General features: G+C 45.8%; 1 long non-coding RNA gene across 1 annotated transcript in view; it reads right to left on the bottom strand.

Annotated features, from left to right (window-relative positions):
* Positions 1-211: 211 nt before the first annotated feature.
* LOC311426441 overlaps positions 212-16680 on the bottom strand; it is a 290718-nt gene continuing 274249 nt past the window's right edge. Inside the window, exon 2 of the long non-coding RNA XR_014686758.1 lies at positions 212-1085. This is a non-coding gene — a long non-coding RNA (uncharacterized lncRNA). The remainder of the gene's footprint in view (positions 1086-16680) is intronic.

Raw genomic sequence — 16680 nt, 5'->3', positions numbered from 1 at the left:
CTCTAGCATGGGATCCCATCCGCCTAGCTGTAGTGGGTTTACGTGGCAAGGTTTTGGTAGCAGGGAGCCATAGGGGTGGTTTCTGTGAGAAAGATCTAGAAGCTGCCCCATGTTTGGGAAGGGCCCCATTGTTTTCCAGATCCGAGCCAATAAGCGATGTTGTTTTGCGCCTCTTTGAGAGCATATTTAAGACAGGGAAAAAACGCTGCGCCACACAGCAGCCGGGAGAGTCAAGGGAGTGAGAGAACAGCCTTGCACCAAGGTCAGTGTAGAAGGAGGGGGAGAGGTGCTCCAGGAGCCGGAGCAGAAGTCCCCTGCGGCCTGTGGTGAGGACCATGGTGAAGCAGGATGTCCCCCTGCAGCCCATGGAGTACCACGGTGGAGCAGGGTTCCACGCTGCAGCCCGTGGAGGAGACCACGGTGGAGCAGGTGGCCCTGCACCGACGGAGGCTGCCGCCTGTGGAAGACCCCTGCCGGAGCAGATTCCGGGCCGGACCTGTAGCCCGTGGAGAGGAGCCCACGCAGGAGCAGGTGACCTGGCAGGAGCTGCAGCCCGTAGGGGAGCCAGGTTGGAGCAGTTTTCTCCTGAGGGATGGACCCCGTGGTACGGACCCATATCTGGAGCAGTTCTGGAAGAGCTGCTGCCTGTAGGAAGCCCACGCCGGATCAGTTCATCAAGGACTGCATCCCGTGGGTGGGACCCCACAGCACAGGGGACGAGAGTGACCGAGAAGGAGCGGCAGAGAGGAAGTGCTGTAGACTGACCATAACCCCCATTCCCCGTTCCCCTGTGCCGCTCGGGGGGAGGAGGTGGAAGAGGGTGGATGGGGGGGAAGGTGCTTTTGTTTTTTTTTTTTTTCTTTGTTTTCTCACTTCTCTCGCTTGTTAGTTGTAGACAATAAATCTTACTATCTCCTTATGCCGAGTCTGTTTTGCCCGTTACAATAATTATTGCGTGATTTTCTCGTCCTTATCTCAATCCTTGAGCCCTTTTCACATATTTTCTCCCCATTCCTCTTTGAGGAGGGGGAGTGAGAGAGCGGCTGTGGTGGAGCTCGGCTGCCCACTCGAGCGGAACCACGACACTAGCTTCCCTGCCCTCTAATTCCACACAATTGGCTCCAGAGTCCCAGCATCGGAGCAGCCAGGTGACAAGCTGCTCACCTATATAACGACCAAAATCTTTTCGCACATCTTGTAGCTCACACTGGTATAGGTTTCAGGTATTTACTGTTGATTTTTCAACATCCTCATCTTCCTCCTCCTGAATCCCTGATGGCCTAGCATAGTCGTCTCTATAACTAGATTTGGCAGAATACTCTCTGCGTTCTAAACGACCTGAATCTCTATACCATTTTTTCACCTTCTCTACAGGGGCAACTTGCACTGCTACAGCTCGTTTCTCTAACCCAGTTACAGGAGCTGGAGCTGCTGCAGGAAAAGGAGCTGGAACGGCTGCAGGAACAGGAGCTGGAGCGGCTCCATTATTATTATTATTAATATTATAATTATTATTAATAATATAATATATATATTAATTGTATATATAAATAATATATAATAATGCATTATATAATATATTATTATTATTAATAATAATAATAATAATACAATGATGATAATAGCACTACTACTAATAATGTGTACAAACAAGTGATGCACAGTGCAATTGCTCACCACCCGCTGACTGATGCCCAGCCTAACCCCGAGCAGTCCGGCGCCCCTCCCCCAGCTAGCCACCCCTATATATTGTTTATCATGATGTCAGATGGTATGGAATACCCCTTTGGATAGTTTGGGTCAGCTGTCCTGGCTTTGTCCCCTCCCAGCTCTTGCTGCACCCCCAGCCTGCCCGTTGGCAGGATAGAGTGAGAAGCTGAAACGTCCTTTTGATTGGCGTATGTACTGCTCTGCAACAATTAAAACATCGGCATGTTATCAGCACTCCTCTCATCCCAAGCCAAAACACAGCATTTCACCAGCTACTAGGAAGAAAACAAACTCTGTCCTAACTGAAACCAGGACAGTCTAGCTTAAGAAACTGGTAGAAACTGGTCCTGAGGATGGACAAGAGCCAAGGAGCGACTGAGTCTGTGCAAAGACAAGAGGTCAACTAGCGGTGACGAGGAAGTCATCAATCTTCATCCCCATGACCCCCGACAACCACCACCAGGATACACTGTGCAAGCGCAGATGGGAGGAGTTTACGGAAATGACTCCTTGGAACTAATTTTAACAGGAAGCGGGGACAGGTTATGAATATGTATAGGCATATTGTGAAACTTCAGGCATATGTACCTCTTTACTGAATAAAATCAAAGCAAGTTGCCGTGTCAGGTGCGCATGACTTTGGCAGGACTACCCCCTGTGCTGCCCAGCGCTGAATAAACATACCTACTTTACAATCTTATTGATTGTGGAGTCCATTTTCCACAAGTCAGTTTGGCAAGCCAGGCAGGAGACACTGTTTGGCTGTGGGATCGACTGCGGAGCGGACGCTCGTAGGTGCATCCCGAGTATTTTCCTTGGAGGAACCTCCACTCTCAGCCGCTCACTGCGGGAGCAGACAAGGACCTCCTGAAGCTGCAGACAAACAGTATGTTTTACAGTACAGGAAGGGCCTGTAAGTCGTACGCGTGGCCGGGGCAGCTGATAAATCGCGCAGAGACATCTGGCATGCAGCATAGTCCCCATATGGGAGGAGGGTAGCCTACAGGCTGACCAATAGAGCAGTCAAGGGCAATTTGGTGACTGATAGAGTGGTCAAGAGGTATTTGCTGACCGATAGAATCAAGGGGGATTTGCTGACCGATAGTGCAGCCATTAGTGATCTTGGGAGTAGATCAAGCAAATCCGAGGTTACTGCTGCATCCCAGTTTTGGGAGCCAGGAAAGACCTGCTAATGACTGTATAAGAAGCAGGAGAAAGGTAAGTAGGCCTCTCAAAATTGTGACAAGGTTACCTGGGTAATATTTGCAGCTGCTGGAGGGATATTAATTGGAGTGTTAATAATTGTATGTCTTATTTTATGGATGTCTGGGTATCTCATGTTGAAAGCATTTGGGTAAGTGTATGTGTTTGAGGCAAAGTATTGTTGTGAAGTGAATTACTCCACGAGGAACACGGCCAGAGATGATACAAACAGGTTTGGTTATTGTTTTAAGTGATATTCATGTGGTTTGTGCAAGTCCACATACCACAAGGTATATGGAAGTGCAAGGGGCCTCTCTGTGTGACTGCATGATTGTGCTGTGAGTGAGATGCAGCATCACTGCGAAGCGAGTGCAGAGTTCTGATCCATGGTTCCATATTCTTTGTGAGGGGAGAGGCTGGAGACAAACGAAGCGCATCAGAGAGCTCTAAATCATGGGTGTGAGCCGTCTGGGGCAGAGGGATCAAGATGGGTCCTAGAGAGTTGTCATGGAAACAGAAAAGCAGTTAACTCTTAAAACAACCTGAGTTTATGAGTGAGCTCAGATTGCCAGTGGGACCGCTCAGGGAACTGTCGATGATTGCATTCCCCTAACCAACCCTCCACTGAGACCATGATTACCCCGGAAATTGTGAACAGTTATGTAAATACCAAAATCTGGTTAAATTGGGAATTGAGAATCTGTTCTAGCAAGGTCCAGAAGAAACCCCTATGGAATTTTTGCACCAACTTTGAAATGCAACAAAAAAAAGAAAATAAAAAAATTTGGACCTGGCTTCAGAAAACAGAGGCAAGGCAATTGGCTAGCCTCTTTCTAGGGCAATCAGCCCCTGATATCAGAAAGAAATTGTCTTAGGCGGCGGGATAAACTTACAAAGGTCAGGAATGACAGGGACCTGGGGCATCTACCCTAGCAGGTCCACTGGTAGAAATAAAGCTAGGGAACAAAGAGAGAGGCTTGAATTTTTTTTTGGTTAAGGAAGCTTCTTTCTCTGTGTTAATTAGTCTGTAAATGTAATAGGAGCAACTGGCCAACAGGAAAAGGTGTGTTTTTGCAATGCTTAAAATTTAAATTGGGAAAAATGATTGGAATTACAAAATGAGAAAAACAGTCAAGTTTGGTTCACGGTACTAGATTTACAGGAAGACTTTTTCTGCCTGCCCGTGGCAACTGAAAGCCAGAAACTCTTTGCCTTTGAATGGGAAAATCCTAATAGAGGATGGAAAACTTAGCTTTATTCAGTTTATCTTTAACTTTATTAAGTTTAACTTAACTTGATTGTGGAGTCTGTTTTCTGCAAGTCACTCTCGATATTTCTTGAACTACTTTTGATATAAAATGAAGTCTGTTGTCTGAGGAAAGTCCCTCTGATATTCAAAAACGTGAGATTACTTCTTTCAGTAAAGCTTTTGTTACCTCTCTAGCTTTATTAGTTCATCTTGGGAAGGCCTCTGGCCATCTAGTGAATGTGTCCACCAGCGCTATAAGATACTGATATGATCCTATTTTAGGCAATTTGGAAAAGTTCACTTGCCAGTACTCCCCATATTTCATTCCTTTTCCTGTTTTCCCTGGCAGTTGTTTTGGTTGGATATTGGGGTTGTTAGCATGGCAGACAGGACACTTGTGCACTATTTGGTTTGCGATAGCTTGCATTTTTGGTCCAATTGAAAAGCGCTTCAGGCTGCCTACCGTGGTTTTGGCTCCAAAATGTGTCCCTTTGTAATAAATGGCTAAATCCCAAATAGGATTACAATCAAAGTTTACAATTTATTAAATGAATGGAGGTAAGCAAACAGCACTGGGTGCACCGGGAGTCTCTGCTCCACCAAGACGCATACCTGTTACATCAAGCAGCTGATTTTTATGTTCCTGGGCTAGTACATATTCATTACTACTTCTAAAAAAAACAGGGTTATTATAATTAGTTCCCGGAATCCAAACCCTCCTACTGGCGCATGTGTATCGGTCTCCGGTAGTCCCTCTAGGGGTCTCTTGTGCTGAAGGCTCATAGTCTTCCTCCCAGGCTTTTTTTCTTGTCCTTCTCCTTCGTCCAACTTGGCTATATGTCAGAGACTTGTTCAGCATCCCCTGCAAGCTTTGTCTTTTAGTCATCCTTCAGCTTTTCCCTTCTCCTTAATCTCCTGGCCAGATATCAGAGACTTGCATAGTGTCCCATGGAATAGTCATAATAGTTACCAGTTATTCTAAAACCCCTTTGTTCTCTTATCCCCTATTAACACGAATTGCTGGACCATTCCTTTGCAACATACAAGAACTATATACATTAACCACTCTGTTTTTCTTAGACTTGTGGTTATACAAGGGTGTGTAAGACAGAAGGTCACATTTCATCATATCATATGGCCCTAGCATTGTTCCATATTGACACAAATCAGATGAACACATTTCACACCTTCATCTAAGTCTTTCACTAACTGTTCAGTCAGTTTCTGTTATCATGGTCTGTTCACTAGGGATTTCCCACCATCCATCTTTTCGCTTTGTGCATTTTAGTTTTTTTGCTACTTGGATCTATTTAGTGGTATATTCTGGTAGATTAAATTAGGTCTTTGCACAGAGGAGTAGCATGCTTTGTAGGTCTCCTGGTGCTCTTTTAGCTGCTTCCTTGGCTGCTAAGACAGCTGTCCTGGTTTCAGTTAGGACAGAGTTAATTTTCTTCCTAGTAGCTTCCTATTCCCTATTATTATGTCATGATCACCCTTTTTGTGGGCCTTACACCGTGTTACTGTGTTGTGGTTTAACCTGGCCAGCAACTAAGCGCCACACTGCTGTTCGCTTGCCCTCCCCCCTCCTTCTCTGGGATGGGGGACAGAATCAGAAAAGAAAAAAAAAAATAGAAAAAAAAGCCTGTGGGTCAAGATAAAGACAGTTTATTAGGACAGGAAAGCACGGAAAATAATAAAAATAATAGTTGTATTAATAATAATGTGTACGAAACAAGTGATGCACAATGCAATTGCTCACCACCTGCTGACCAATGCCCAGCCTATCCCCGAGCAGCCGGTCACCCCCAGCAACCCCATATTAATTGTTCAGTATGACATCATCAGCTCCTGTTGCACCCCCACTGCCCACTGGCAGGAAAGTGTGAGAAGCTTAAAAGTGGCTTAGTGTAAGCACTGCTCTGGGAGAATTAAAACATCAGCATGGTATCAACGTTATTCTCATCTGTCACATTAAAGCTGATTAACCGTTATGGGTCTGGTCAGAGTCAGGGTACTGAACTATCATGGTCACAGATTCACCACTAACTTATTAACCCATGTGGGCCTGGTCGGACTCAGGATACTGAACTATCACAATCATGGATTCTCCAACAACTTAACATGCCCTTACTCTAGTCACGCTCAGTGAGAACTGTCACAGCTAGGATCAATGCAATTAGGTGCAATTTATTACAGCAACAGGTACACAGGTTCTTTGGATTGCCAGCGATAATTTACTGTCTCCAAAAGCAAGCTAGCATGCATGAAATACACAGGTACACAGCCTGGTTATTAATGTGTTAAAAGGTACAAAGACTTCAGAGGTTATTCAAGCCCTTAAATCTCACCCAAAGATATCCCAATGGGGGGGGACGGGACATGAGAGGCTCAGCCCGTCGACTGATCCAGAAGTCAGGATGGTATCTTCGTGATGGTATCTTTCCTGATGATGGTATCTTCCCTAACATCCCCTCTCCCTTAAGCCAATTTATATTATTTTCTATCCTTAAGGTTGTGGTGGTTTTACCGTGCTGGGCAGCTAAACCCCACAACCGCTCTCTCACTCCCCCTCCTTTAGATGAGGAGGGGGAGAAGTAAAGCAAAGAACAACTCACGGGTTGAGATAAGGATAATTCAATTAAAGGGAAAGGTAAGAGGGAAAAACAAGGAAAGGCTGCGTGGAAGCAGAGGGAAGAAATATATATATATATTCTCTACGTCCCATCAATGTCCTGGGAAGCAGGGCCTCAATACGCGTAGAAGTTGTTTGAGAGGACTGATGTCTTCATAACGTCTTCTTGCCCCCATTCTCCTTCTTCTTTCCCACCTTTTATTGTTGAGTGTGACATCATATGGTATGGAATATCCCTTTGGTGGATTTAGGTCAGCTGCCCTGGTGATGTCCCCTCCCTGCTTCTTGCCTACTGGCTTTGGGGGGTGTTGGAGGGAGTCCTGATGCTGTGCCAGCACTGCTCAGCATAAAACAAAACATTGGTGTGATACCAGTGCTGTTCTAGCTACAAGTGCAGAGCACAGCACTATATGGGCTGCTGCAGGCAATGTTAATTCCATTCCAGCCAGACCCAGCCTAAAATTCCCATTAATTGTTGGAAGTCCTTCCTTTCTCTGCCAGTTTTTTAAATCTGCCCCCAAAGAAGTCCCAAATAATGAAGGGCTATCTTGAATCCTTGTGGTAGTACTGTCCAGCACATTTGGGTCTTTTTCCCTGCTGTGGGGTTTTCCCACACAAAAGCAAATATAGTCTGACTATCAGGCTCCAGGGGTATACAAAAGAAGGCGTTTTTAATATCTAGTACTGTAAGTATCAGTCTCTTTTGAATAGTGTTGTTGGGAGGGTATGAGGGTGTCGTGGTTTAACCCGGCTGGCAGCTAAACACCACGCAGCCGTTCGCTCACCCTCCCCCCTCCCTCTCTGGGACGGGGGAGAGAAATGGAAAGTGAAGCCCATGAGTTGAGATAAAGACAGTTTAATAAGACAGGAAAATAATAATAATAATAATAATACAATGATGATAATAGTACTACTAATAATAATATGTACAAACAAGTGATGCACAATGCAATTGCTCACCACCCGCTGACCGATGCCCAGCCTAACCCCGAGCAGTCCGGCCCCCTCCCCCCGGCTAGCCACCCCTATATATTGTTTAGCATGACGTCAGATGGTATGGAATACCCCTTTGGCTAGTTCGGGTCACCTGTCCTGGGTCTGTCCCCTCCCAGCTCTTACTGCACCCCCAGCCTGCCTGTTGGCAGGACAGAGCAAAAGTCTGAGGTGTCCCTGGCTTAGTATAAGCACTGCTCTGCAACAATTAAAACATCGGGGTGTTATCAGCACTCTTCTCATCCTAAGCCAAAACACAGCATTCCACCAGCTACTAGGAAGAAAATTAATTCTGTTCTAACTGAAACCAGGACAGAGGGTTCAGCACTACTGGGTGGATGTCTTCGGTTAGTCTGTTTATGGTTTGCAAATCTTGCACAAACCTATATTCACTGCTATTTGATTTCTCTACTGGTAGTATTGGGGTGTTGAAACTAGATTGGCATTCACGGATTAGCCCATAAAATAGGAAATTATCTATTAGTGGCTCCATCCCCTTCCTTGCTCTCAGGCTATTTGGATATCGTGGCACTCGTAAGGGTATAGCTCCTGATTTTAGCTCAATCAAAACCGGGAGTGCGTTTTTTGCTCTCCCACGTACTTTTCCTGCCTATATGAAAGGAGCCACTGCGTTCAACACCTCTTCAGGGACTTGCTGGCTTTCCTATTGTCCTCTGTCAATAAACAAATTTAGGCCTTCCATGCATTTTCAGGAATTTTAGCTTTTATTGTGTTTATAGAGAAGGTTACCTGTGCATGCAGTTTGCACAACAAATCTCTTTCCAACAGAGGGAGAGAACATTTGAGCCTATATAAAAATTGGTGCAACAAAAACCTTCCTTCCAATCTCATGATCCATGGATTGTAAAAAGGGTCTTAAAAGCCATTTCCCAGTTGCTCCTACAATTGGAATTTTTTCTTTACTTAAAGATCCTTTGCAATTTGTTACTACTGAATGAGTTGCTCTACTAGCCAGAAAATCATTTATTCCCCTTCCCCCCGCCCTCAGCTTCACTGGAACCAGGGGATCTGCTGGGAAAACTGGAAGTTCATCACCAGGTCCTCATCAGTATGAGTCCTCCAGCATAATCACTGCCTCACTGCTTGCTTTCTTTTTCTTCTTCAGTGGACATTCTCTCTTCCAGTGTCCCTCCTTCTTGCAGATAGCACATCAACTGGGGCCCAAGCGAACAGTTTTTGTGCTTCCCTTGCCCACTCTCATCCTTTCCTCTCTAAAATTTCCTCCATTTCACCTCTACTCCTACCTTTGTCTCTCCCACAGGCTCCCTGTCTGTCTCTCATAGCTGCTGCTATGAGTGATGCCAGTACTCTCATTTTTTTCTCTCTTTCTCTCTACTTCTCAGTTATTGTAAACCTTATAGGCACTGTTGATCAGCTAAGAGATTGATATTCCTCTGCCCCCCTCTATCTTTTGCAGCTTTTTTTCCTAATGTCTGGAGCTGACTGCCCTATAAACAGCATGGCAAACTTTTTTTTTTTATTATTTTATTTTCCTCCTCCTCTGCATTTAGATCTGTCCACTTTCTAGCTATTTGACAGAGGCGTTCAAAAAAAAAAAAAAAAAAGCAGATGGGTTCTCCTCCGGGCCCTGGAAGACCTCATATAATTTAGAGAAGTAGCTTCCCAGGCAAGTGAGCCACGAGGATTCGTTAGTTATAGGTACAGAACCAATGGATGGTAAATTGACCATCAAAAGCAGCCCTGGCTGTAATTTTGTCGGATATACTCTTTCCCCAGTAGGTGGAGCGCTAATTTCTGTTTTTACAAAGAAAACCCAGCCTACAGGGCTTCCATTAGGTCTGCATCGGTTATTTAATTGATGGAGCACCTTGAAAACTCATGTATTCCGTTGAGCCTCCCTTGCTTTGAGATTCCTTTTCAACAAGTCATTTGCTCTTTCTACCAACCCATTTGATTGAGGGTAGTATGGAGTGTGAAATACCCATTGAATCCTTGTTTTTCCCAATCCTGCACTTCCTTACATGAGAAATGTGAGCCATTATCACTGTGGATAATATCAAGGTAGGTAGATGTGAGAAACAAGACAAGTGTCCTCATATTGTGTTTCACCTATTGGTTTTCTGACACTTAGTTGTCATAATCAAGCCAGAGACTACTTTCACTCCTTTGACGGTACATTAATATCCCACAGAGGATTTGAATGGTCCAAAATGATCAATTTGCCAGATGGACCATAAAGTTTTCCCTTCGTTGATATGTAGAGGTGGTGCTTTAGCAGGATGATCTGCTTTTAATTTCAGTCTACACCACGGACATTCTGTAAGAATAGTTTTACAAGTTTTTCTCTTTATGTGCCAGCCCTTACTCTGTGAAGCAAAGTAAAACACTTCCCTACTAGTATGACCTAGGTTATGATGTAACCATTCTGCCAACTGTGGTGGTTTTACCCTGCTGTGTAGCTGAACTCCACAACAACTGCTATTACCCCTCCTCAAAGATAAAGAGGGAAAAAATATGATGAAAAGGGCTTAAGGGCTGAGATCAGGACAGGGAGATAACAATTATCATCACGAGCAATATAGATGCAACATAGGGAAATGAATATAATTTATTGCCTATTGCTAACAGACTAGAACAGTGAGAAGCTAAAAGCAAAGTAAAAACACGTTCCCCATCCACCCTCTTATGTGTCCTTCCCCTGAGCAGCACAGTGGAACAGGGAATGGGGGTTGCGGTCAGTCAATAATGCTTCATCTCCACTGTTCTTTTACAGTCACTCTCTTCTCCTGCTCCAGTGTGGGGTCCCTCCTACAGGATGCAGTTCTTCCCAAACTGATCCTATGTGGGCTTCCCACAGGCAGCAGCTCATCAAGAACTTCTCCAATATGGGTCCATGCCACAGGGTCCATTCATCAGGAGGAAACTGCTCCAACATCAGAGAATCTGAGAATCAGAGAATGGTGGAACTGATATAATCATAGAATGGTTTGGGCTGGAAGGGACCTTAAAGATCATCTAACTCCACACACCACCACCACCACCACCCCCTGGCCATGAGCAGGGACACCTTCCACTAAACCAGGTTACTCAAAGCCCCATCCAACCTGTCCTTAAACACTTCTTTTGCTCTCTGGATACCCAGCACCCTGAGCTGGTGGAAGGGGATGGGGAGCAGAATGTGGCCCTCACTATCCATGAGGAAATGGTTGGCGACCTGCTATGGCACTTGGATGTACGCAAGTCGATGGGGCCAGATGGGATCCACCCAAAGATACTGAGAAAACTTGCGGAGGAGCTGGCCAAGTCACTTTCCATCATTTATCAACAGTCCTGGCTATCGGGGGAGGTCCCAGTCGACTGATGGCTAGCATATGTGACGCCCATCTACAAGAAGGGCCGGAGGGCAGACCCAGGGAACTATAGGCCTGTCAGTTTGACCTCAGTGCCAGGGAAGCTCATGGAGCAGATTATCTTGAGTGTCATCACGCAGCACTTGCAGGGCAACCCGGTGATCAGGCCCAGTCAGCATGGGTTTATGAAAGGCAGGTCCTGCTTGACGATCCTGATCTCCTTCTATGACAAAGTGACACACTTGGTGGATGAGGGAAAGGCTGTGGATGTGGTCTACCTTGACTTCAGTAAGGCTTTTGACACTGTTTCCCACAGTATTCTCCTCAAGAAACGGGCTGCTCATGGCTTGGACTGGCGTACACTTCGTTGGGTTAAAAACTGGCTGGATAGCCGGGCCCAAAGAGTTGTGGTGAATGGAGTCAAATCCAGTTGGAGGCCGGTCACTAGTGGCATCCCCCAGGGCTCAGTACTGGGGCCAGTCCTCTTTAATATCTTTATTGATGATCTGGATGAGGGGATCGAGTGCACCCTCAGTAAGTTTGCAGATGACACCAAGTTAGGTGCGTTTGTCGATCTGCTCGAAGGTAGGAAGGCTCTGCAGGAGGATCTGGATAGGCTGGACCGATGGGCTGAGGCCAACTGTATGAACTTCAACAAGGCCAAGTGCCGGGTCCTGTACCTGGGGTGCAATAACCCCAAGCAGAGCTACAGGCTGGGAGATGAGTGGTTGGGAAGTGATTGTCCCCCTGTACTCAGCTCTGGTGAGGCCGCACCTTGAGTACTGTGTTCAGTTTTGGGCCCCTCGCTACAAGAAGGACATGGAGGTGCTCGAGCGAGTCCAGAGAAGGGCAACGAAGCTGGTGAGGGGTCTGGAGAACAAGTCTTATGAGGAGCGGCTGAGGAAGCTGGGGTTGTTCATCCTGGAGAAAAGGAGGCTCAGGGGCAACTTTATCGCTCTTTATAAGTACCTTAAACGAGGCTGTAGCGAGGTGGGGGTTGGTCTATTCTCCCATGTGCCTGGTGACAGGATGAGGGGGAACGGGCTAAAGTTGCACCAGGGGTGTTTTAGGTTGGATGTTAGGAAGAACTTCTTTACTGAGAGGGTTGTTAGGCATTGGAATAGGCTGCCCAGGGAAGTGGTGGAGTCACCATCCCTGGAGGTCTTTAAAAGACATTTAGATGTTGAACTTAGTGATATGGTTTAGTGGAGGACTTGTTAGTGTTAGGTCAGAGGTTGGACTAGGTGACCTTAGAGGTCTCCTCCAACCTAGATGATTCTGTGATTCTGTGATTTCTGCCTATTTTATGAAGTCCTATATTATCCATATCTCATCTTGATAAAATTATTTGCTTAGGTCAGCTAAACAAAGCTCTACACAAATTTAGTCAGATATGCATGCATTGCAAGGTACAACTACATATGATTACTATAACTATCATTAATGCAACAAATAAAAACAGTTGTTTTAACCACCTAAAGTTTGGCAACCATGATGTGAGCCAGGAGAAATCTAGCCCCATTGTTAATGGCTGCATCCTGAGACACTTGGTGAAATAAATGGGATGCTTGCCAGATTTGGTTAATATCTGTTTGGATTTGATTCTTCTCATTTACATAGAGACAGCAGCTGTGCTTCATCACGGCACAGACGCCTCCCTGAGCCGCAAGTAGGGTTTCTAAGGCAAGATGGTTTTCTAAGGCTATTTGAGATACCTGTTCTATTTCTGTTTGTATTTGACCAAGAGCATCAGTAGTAGCACTGCTTATGATTTCTATGTTGCAGAAATATTTACTATTGCCCTCTCAAGTTCTATTATTCCCAATGTGGGGACTAAAGCTCTTCACAAAGAATGAAACAAGATATTTCTTTCTGAAAGATTATTATACACTGCTCGTATTTCCTGAGGTGTCATAAAGATAGGCTGTGATCTAGGCCAACCCCTCATATCTGAGTGGTTATAGACTCTAACATCCAGAACTAAGTCTCCCAGGACACAGGTCCTATACCATCCGGGAGGAAGTGCGTTACACGCTCGTAGACCACATAGCCAATATACTCCTCCTGGGGCTATTCACAAATAGAGGCCAATAGGCCTGCTTCTATTTCCATAATTTCTTATGATATCATAATTGGTAGTTTCAACTGTAATAATAGTTTTATATTGTCCAGTCAAATTCCACGAACCTACATACGATCCCTGGATGGCATTCTCCTTATCGGTACTATTAATTAAGTCTATACATGACAGAGTTTCCCTTTCAATAGCATACACAGGGATAGAGAGAAAGTGGAGAGGAGATACTAGCATTGCTCGAGTTTGTTAATTGACACAAATCTGTCTTATTCACAGTGAGTGGTATAGCACAGATGGGAGTTCCCTCATTTACAAAAACAGGCAAAACAGGTACATGTGAGCAAACTCAAAAAGATGATATATTTGGAAGATGGGTTAAGTTTAAAGTTACCTTGTTGAGGAATTTTTGAAACAGCAAGGAGGCCATGGCTTGCTGCAGCTGAGCAAACCAAGCTACCAGGACGACTACAAGGAGTTCCCATGATGATGTTCCCTTATCGCCCGATTGAGGAATTAAAAATGTTGTTGCCAGCAGCTGGCTTCAAGCACGGGATCTATGTGACTGCTAATCACAAGGGGGTTGTTTTCTTGCAGGTGGGGTTGTTTTCTTGCAGTTGTTTGTCTGAGTGCTTTCGACCAATAATCTTGTGTGAGACTCTATCCGCCCCTGCTAAATTTGCTATAAAAGTCAGGCTATTCGGGTAATAAAGAGAGAGCATGATCTGACCATATTGGTGTGTGTCATGTTTTCAGCTGTTCTTCCTGCATTACCTGAACTATGGAATCCTGTGTCCAGGGATTAGAACTGTAGGTTAGTCCCATTAAGGTAAGTATAACTGGATTAAAAATAATTTTGTCCTTTTAAACAGCAATTTCAAGTCCTCAGTTGGTTCTACTTGTCACAAAGCTTTCTGTGCTCCTTCTTCTGATGTTATTCCTCTTCTGGTGACTGTGGTGGTTTTACTCAGGTGGGCGGCTGAGCTCTACCACAACCGCTCTCTCACTCCCCCTCCTCAAAGGGAAAGGGGAGAAAATGTGGTGGAAAGGGCTCAAGGGTTGAGATAAGGACAGGGAGATCACTCAACAATTATCATGATGGGCAAAACAGAGTCAGAGTAGGGAGACAGTAAGATTTTTTGCCTATTACTAACAAGCTAGAGAAGTGAGTAACAAAGGAAAGGAAGCAAAACAACCTTCCCCCCCCCCCCATCTACCCTCTTCCACCTCCTCCCCCAGAGCAGCTCAGAGGAACAGGGGAATGGGAGTTGCGGTCAGTCTATAGCACTTTGTCTCCACTGCTCCTTCTCGGTCACTCTCTTCCCCTGCTCCAAAGTGGGGTCCTTCCTACGAGATGCAGTCCTTCCCGAACTGATTCTGCGTGGGCTTCCCACAGACAGCAGCTCCTCAAGAACTGCTCCAAATAAGGGTCCATACCACGGGGTCCATCCTTCAGGAGCACACTGCTCCAACATGGGTTCTCCACAGGCCGCAGCCTCCATCAGGGCATATCCCTTTCCTCTGCACAGCTTTCCAGCCACTCTGCCCCAAGCCTGTAGATAGCTTCTAGTTTTAGCTCAATTTGAACTGGGAGCACATTTTTTTTTCTCTCCCAGGCTGTTTTCCTGCCCATGGAAAAGAAGCCACTGCATTCAACACCTCTTCAGGGACTTTCTAGCTTTCATCTGTCTTTGGTTCTGTCAGTAAACAAATGTGGGCCTTCCATGCATTTTCAGGTGGAATTTTAACTTGCACCAGTCTTCAAAAAGGGCAAGTTCAGGGGGACCCAGGCAACTACAGGCCAGTCAGACCCACCTGGAAAGGTGATGGAGCAGCTCATCCTGGAGGTCATTTCCAAGCATGTGATGAGGAATAGTCAACAAAAAGAGTGTTGCCAGAAGGTCAAGGGAGGTGATTCTCCTCCTCTACTCAGCCCTAGTGAGGCCACAACTGGAGTATTGTGTCCAGTTCTGGGCTCCCCTGTACAAAAGGGACATGGAACTACTGGAGTGAGTTCAAAGGAGGGATACTGAGATGATTAGAGGACTGGAGCACCTGTCGTACGAGGACAGGCTGAGGGGGCCTGTTTAGCTTGGAAAAGAGAAGACTGAGGGGTGACCTCATTAATGTATATAAATTTCTGAGGGGAGGGTGTTGAGAGGATGGAACTGGTCTCTTTTCAGTTGTGCCCAGCAACAGGACTGGCAGAGAGAGGCAATGGGCACAAACTGAAGCACAGGAAGTTCCGGCTGAATACGAGAGGGCACTTCTTTACTGTGAGGGTGACTGAGCACTGGAACAGGTAGCCCAGAGAAGTTGTGGAGTCTCCTTCTCTGGAGATAGTCAAAACCCTCCTGGATGCCATCCTGCGTAATGTGCTCTAGGTAATTCTGCTCAGTAGGGATGATCTTCAGAGGTCCCTTCCAACGTTGTTCATTCTGTGATTCTGTGATCATCCAGTTTATATTGGGTCCACCACAGATTACAATATTTACTCAAACTTAGACCAATTTTTAAGGATGCATCCAAAGTGGGGAGCAAGGAGTACTGACTGCTTCCCATTTTCCATTAGTTAGCTGCTCACACTCGGCCTTGACTTCAACCACCAATCAGCTCTGGTGGCTCATGGGTCTATATCCCGTTCTTGCCAAACCACAGCATCTTTACACTGAAGTCCTACTTTTCAGCTTTTCACTCTGTCCTGCCTGTGGGCAGGATGGGCGTGCAGCAGGAGCTGGGAGGGGACAGAACCAGAACAGCTGACCCAAACTGGCCAAAGGGGTACTCCATACTATATAACATCATGCTAAACGATTAATATGGGATGGCTGGCCAGTGTGGAGGGGACTGCTGCTCAGGGATAGACTGGACATTCATCAACGGGTAGTGAGCAATTGTACTGTGCATCGCTTGTTTTTTACACATTATTATTAGTAGTAAGTGCTATTAACATTATTTTTTTTCCCTTTCTTTTTTTGTCCTAATAAACTGTCTTTATCTCAGCCCAAAGGCTTTCATTTTTTTCTGATTCTCTCCACTATCCCAGAAAGGGGATTCTCCACAGGCCACAGCCTCCTTCAGGGCAGATTTACCTGCTCCACATGATGCAGCATGGAAAGCTGCTCCACCACCCACCATGGTACACCATGGGCAGCAGGGGGACAACCTGCTCCACCATGGTCTCCTCTACATGGGCTGCAGGGGAACTTCAGCTCTGGAGCCTGGAGCACCTCCTCCCCCTCCTTCTTCACTGACCTTGGTGTCTGCAAGGCTGTTTCTCATTCCTTGCTCTCCCAGCTGCTGTGGTAGAGCTTTTTTTTTTTTTTTTTTTTTTTTCCCCTTTCTTAAATCTGCTCTCACAGAGGCGCAAACAACATCAGTTATTGGCTCATCTCTGGGGCAGCAGCAGGTTCCTTTGGAGCTGGCTGAAACTGGCCCTTATCTAACACGGCTCAGCTTCTGGAGTCTTCTCACAGAGGCCACCCCT

This window comes from Aythya ferina (assembly GCF_964211825.1).
Source record: "Aythya ferina genome assembly, chromosome: W".
Classification (NCBI taxonomy): domain Eukaryota; kingdom Metazoa; phylum Chordata; class Aves; order Anseriformes; family Anatidae; genus Aythya; species Aythya ferina.
The sequence above is the reverse complement of the archived record's forward strand: the minus strand, read 5'-3'. Positions and strand labels throughout refer to the sequence as shown.